The following is a 6047-nucleotide window of genomic DNA, read 5'->3' on the forward strand; positions in this document are numbered from 1 at the left end:
ACCATATTACCACCACACCGGCGGTCATGAGTCATGACGGCAGTCAAATTCCACATGACCGTTTAGGCAAGGTAATTAAGCTTCTCCAAGCTCTGATGCTGCTGATAGTCATTAGCAGCCTACCAAACTTGCCAACTGCCTGCTACTCAGCACTGTCTGTATCATTCTGACATCAATGCAAATTGAATCCAAAATCTAATTAAACACTTCATGAGAGCCCATGAACTCATGTTGTGCAACATTTCTATAGGCTATGCAATTGCGTGAGAAAACAGTGATGGCCTCTATTAAAAAGAGGAGGATCCCATCAGCTTTCTATTGGCTAGGCCTACTATATTTATTTCTCAACTTTTCTAATATTAAGCACATTGCTTCTCTTTACAACAGGAGTATAGACTACCTGGTGTCATGAAAATGAACCAAAAGCTTTGTCCATTCGCAATTTAAGTGCATAGATGCCATGGATTTTTTCCCCCCTGACCCTGTTTACTTTACTGGCTTTATTGTCCCCATGGGGACATTTTGTTGCAGTGTCATCTACACTTTTAAAGTGCCGTTTAAATACAAAACAAATTTACAATACAACTTTCATAACAGTTACATACCAATACAAATAGACTATCCTGCTGGCCTTACTGGGTCGACAGGAACATTAGCCCGAGCTATTTAAGTGGGATATCACACCTGGCACAAATTATTGTCTAGTTCTGTTTTTCCTGCTGAGGGGTGCCCTATACCTGCACTCAGAGGGGGGTAGTTCAAAGTCCGGGTACAGGGGGTGGCTTGGGTCTAAAATTATTTTGTGAGCTCCGCGGAGGGCCCTGACCTTAAAGATCTCATCCAGGCCTGTCTTTTTGACTTCAAGTACCTTGATTGCTATGGTGATAATCCTTCTCAGCATACCCTTTGCTTGTATGCCTCCTTGTCCACCAGTATCTATCTTTTGATCTCATGTTGTACATCTCTTAAAGCCTGTCTATTAACCTCAGCATCAACTACCTTCTTCCTATTTAGTAGTGATTTTAGATTTTTTTTGATACCCAAGGCTTATTGTTAGGGAAGATTGTATAGGTTTTAGTAGGCACAACTGACTCAACACAGAAGTTTACATAGTCTGAAACAACATCTGTGTGTTCATCAAGATCAGAGCTGCTGTCCTCAAATACCTCCCACATAGTACCATCAAAACACCCTTGGAGACGAGTGATACTATTGTCGTTCCAGATCTGGACAGTTTTAACTGTAGGTTTCACCCTCTCCAGGAGCCGACAGTAGGTTGGCCGGAGGTAGACAACATTATGGTCTGATATCCCCAGGGGAGGTCTGGTGGTGGCAGAGAAAGCCTTTGGTATTGTCCCATAGCACAAATCAAGAGTCTTTATTTTTCCTAGTGTGACCTTTCACATTCCGGTTGGCACGTGCACAGGACCTCGTGCAAAGTACAGTTGTTAAATGTGGGTGTGTTGGGGAGATGGGATTCCAGTTTCTGTGACGGATTATAAATAATCTCTGATGCTTTTGCTCTATTAGCTTTTGGTTGAATGTACACAACGGTAACAAACAATTGGGGGAACTCACAGGGCAGATAGTAGAGTCGCAAAAAAGAAAGCAGTTCAGTGTCGGGGGTACAGAGTCTCTCTCTTACCAGGATCGATTAACACCACTGGTCCCTGACAAGCAGGCAAACGATACAGGTGCATGATAATGATCCAATCTAAATCAAAAATAATTTCACACATATATTATTTAGTATATGTAAAAACAAGATTAAATCAAGAATAGTCTAATGGGTGACAATATTGAATGATATATTATCACTGATGATGCCCAGATTAAGGCAAGAAACAGCACATGCCTTTCTTTGCAACTTTTTAAAACCATAGTCGTACACTTCATGTAGTCTAGCCCGAATGACTATACGGTGCATTTGGAAAGTATTCAGACCCCTTGACTTTTTCCACATGTTACGTTAAAGTCTTATTCTAAAATGAATGAAATGATCATTTTTGCTCATCAACACAATACCCCATAATGACAAAGCGAACAACATAAATACCTAATTTACATAAGTATTCAGACCCTTTGCTATGAGCCTCGAAATTGAGCTCAGGTGCATCCTGTTTGCATTGATCATCCTTGAGATGATGATCCTTGAGATGTTTCTACAACTTGATTGGAGTCCATCTGTGGTAAATTCAATTGATTGGACATTATTTGGAAAGGCACACACCTGTCTATATAAGGGAAGGGTAAGGAAACATTTATGCAGCATTGAAGGTCCCCAAGAACACAGTGACCTACATCATTCTTAAATGGAAGAAGTTTGAAACTACCAGGACTATTCCTAGAGCTGGCTGCCCAGCCAAACTAAGCAATTAGGGAGAAGGGCCTTGGTTAGGGAGGTGACCATGTGAGACACAGGCTTAATTCTAAACACATGGAATGTAGGATGAATAGGAAGGGAACAGGGCAACAGAAGGCCGGACAGCAGAGGGGCTAATGATCTTGGAGATGGGGAAAGGGCCGATAAACCGGGGTGACAGTCTGCGAGACTCCACCTGGAGGGGCAGATCCCGGGTAGAAAGCCATACCTTCTGTCCGAGACGATACCGGGGAGCCGGGGTCCGATGGTGATTAGCTTGTCATTGGTCTTGGGAGGGCCGACCGGGCTCAAACAAACATCTGGGCAGAAGTTATGCTGACCTCCTCTTCCTGCTTAAGAAAGAGCAGGGGCTGATACCCCAGGGAACACTCAAAGGGAGATAGGGCCGTGGCAGAGCAAGGAAGGGTGTTGCGGGCGTATTTGACCCACATTTGACCATGCAGCGCAGGGTAGCTTCGTGGTCCTGGTTGGCTCACTCCGACTGGCCGTTGGACTGGAGGTGGAACCTGGAGGACAGGCTGGCCGACGACCCATTGAGGGTGCAGAACGCCTTCCAGAACTGGGACAAGAACTGAGGACCCCGGTCGGGGACCATGTCCTTGGGCAGTCCATTGATCCGGAAGATGTGCTGCACAATGAGCTGGGCCGTCTCTTTGGCAGAGGGTAGTTTGGGGAGAGGGATGAAGTGGGCGGGTTTGGATAACCGATCCACCGTTGTCAGGATGGCAGTGTTGCCATCAGACGGGGGAAGGTTGGAGGAGACCAGCCGGAGCTTGCCGAGGAGTCTTGTTCTGTGCACACACAATGCAGGTGGCGATGAATGAGGACACATCAGGAACCATAGTAGGCCACCAAAAGCGCTACCGCACAAAGGCCAGGGTCCAACGGGCGCCCAGGTGGCAGGCAAGCCTGGAGGAGTGGCCACACTCCAGGACCACAGAGTGGACAGCGTCAGGAATGAACATCCGGTTATCAGGGGCCCCCAGGGGTTCGATTGGGAATACTGCGCCTCACAGACCTGCTTCCCTATTCTCCAGCTGAGTGCCGTCGCCAGGCATAAAATGGGAAGGATGGTCTTGGTTTCCGGGGTAGTAGTTGTGTGGCTATAGCGGTGAGACAGTGCATCCGGCTTGACATTCTTGGATCCCGGCCAGTATGAGAGAGAGAAGTTGAACCGTGTGAACAGCAGGGCCCATCTGGCTTGCCTGGAGTTGAGGCGTTTGGCGGTGCAGAGATACTCCAGGTTATCGTGGTCAGTCCACACGGTGAACAGATGTTCTGCCCCTTCCAGCCTCCATTCCTCCAATGCCATCTTCACCGCGAAAAGCTGGCGTCCGTGGCATTGAGGTGATGGGAGAATGGCGCAAGGATGTAGCTTGAGGTTAAGGGCAGAACGCTGGGATAGGACCGCCCCCACTCTGACATCCGAAACATCTGCCTCCACCATGAACTGAAGTGTCAGGATGAACCAGGATGGGAGCTGTGGTGAAGCGATGTTTGAGGTCATGGAACGCCGGTCAGCAGCTGGAGACCGGCTGACAAGGGGGAAAGCCAGGGTGCTGTAACCCCGGATAAAGCGATGATAGAAGTTGGCGAACCCCAGGAAACGTTGCAACTGCAACCTGGACGTAGGCTGAGGCCAATCCATCACGCTCTCCATCATGCTCTCACCTTCCCGGGATCCATCTCGACACTCCCAGCAGAGATTATGTAACCCAGAAAGGCAATTGTGGAGTGATGAAACTCGCACTTCTCAGCCTTCACAAACTGCTGATTCTTCAGAAGGTGTTGAAGGACCTGCCGAACGTGAAGTACGTGTTCTTGAGGGGAATGGGAGATGGGGCGGCGTGGTGCTAGAGAGAAGGTCAATCCCGCAGTCATAAAGTCAGTGAGGTGGAAGCGACATGACCCAGGCCTCTCTGACGGCAGGCAGGGTCAGGGTCAGGCAGAGTGGTTAAATGGGTGGGTACAGGATCAAGACAGGCAAGCGTCAAAAACTGGGAGGACAAGAAAAGATAGATTGGGGAAAAGCAGGATCTGACACAAAAACACTGATTGGCTTGACAAACAAGATGAACTGTCAACAGACAAACAGAGAACACGGGTATAAATACACAGGGGATAATGGGGAAGATGGGTGACACCTGGAGGGGGGTGGAGACAATCACAAAGACAGGTGAAGTAGATCAGGGTGTGACACTATCAAGTGCTTGTCAGATTGTGAATGAGTGACTGATGAAGAGTGTGCAGCCTGCGCAAAAAAAAACAAAGCAGAGCTCATGCCTTCCATGCAACTTTTTCTAATCATCATTAGAGTCGCATCATGCAGCCCGAGAATGTATTACAATCAAAACATATAGACCATTGTTTGTATCACAACTAAAGTTACATAAATAACACTAAATGTAACGAGTACCTGTTTCTTTGTTAACCGCTCTACACAGAATAGTGCGCACTCCCTTAAATCATTTGGAGAATATATCCTTTCTATTTTATTCAGCTATGTTCAATTGTATTCTTCATACTATAAATAATATAAAATAATGCCACGGAATTCTAAGCCCCCAGCCATAAGGCATAATAGCCAGATCAGGGCCTAACATAAGGACAACTGAGAGTTTGCTATTCTGTTCTTCTGAAATGTCTTTCTACATAGCATGTTTCTTTAGACCTATCTAATATAAATAATGGATTTATTGTGATGGTGTAAGCGATATTACATGGATTTATTCGACTTTTTTTTAACATGTAAACTCCCCCTCCCGTCCTGTTTTCAGGACCCTGTCTTTCAAAGATAATTCCTAAAAATCCAAATAACTTCACAGATCTTCATTGTAAAGGGTTTAAACACTGTTTCCCATGCTTGTTCAATGAACCATAAAAAATAAATGAACATGCACCTGTGGAAAGGTTGTTAAGACACAAACAGCTTTCAGACAGTAGGCAAGGTCACAGTTAAAGAAGCCTTTCTACTGACCAAAATAAAGATGCCCAGGGTCTCTGCGTGAACATGCCTTAGGCATGAGGACTGCAGATGTGGCCAGGGAAATAAATTGCAATGTTCATACTGTGAGACACCTAAGACAGAGCTACATGGAGATAGATGATCATCCTCGCATTGGCAGACCACGTGTAACAACACCTGCACAGGATCAGTACATCCGAACATCACACCTGCGGGACAGGTACAGGATGGCAACAACAACTGCCCGAATTACACCAGGAACGCACAATCCCTCCATCAGTGCTCAGACTGTCCGCAATAGGCTGATAGAGGCTGGACTGAGGGCTTGTAGGCCTGTTGTAAGGCAGGTCCTCACCAGACGTCACCGTCAACAACGTTGCCTATGGGCACAAACCCACCGTCGCTGGACCAGACTGGACTGGCAACAAGTGCTCTTCATTGACGAGTCGCGGTTTTGTCTCAACAGGGGTGATGGTCGGATTCGCGTTTATCGCCGAAGGAATGAGCGTTACATCGAGGCCTGTACTCTGGAGCGGGATCGATTTGGAGGTGGAGGGTCTGTCATGGTCTGGGGCGGTGTGTCACAGCATCGTCGGACTGAGCTTGTTGTCATTGCAGGCAATCTCAATGCTGTGTGTTACAGGGAAGACATCCTCCTCCCTCATGTGGTACCCTTCCTGCAGGCTCATCCTGACATGA

Source organism: Oncorhynchus kisutch, linkage group LG20 (genome assembly GCF_002021735.2).
Source record: "Oncorhynchus kisutch isolate 150728-3 linkage group LG20, Okis_V2, whole genome shotgun sequence".
Taxonomy (NCBI): domain Eukaryota; kingdom Metazoa; phylum Chordata; class Actinopteri; order Salmoniformes; family Salmonidae; genus Oncorhynchus; species Oncorhynchus kisutch.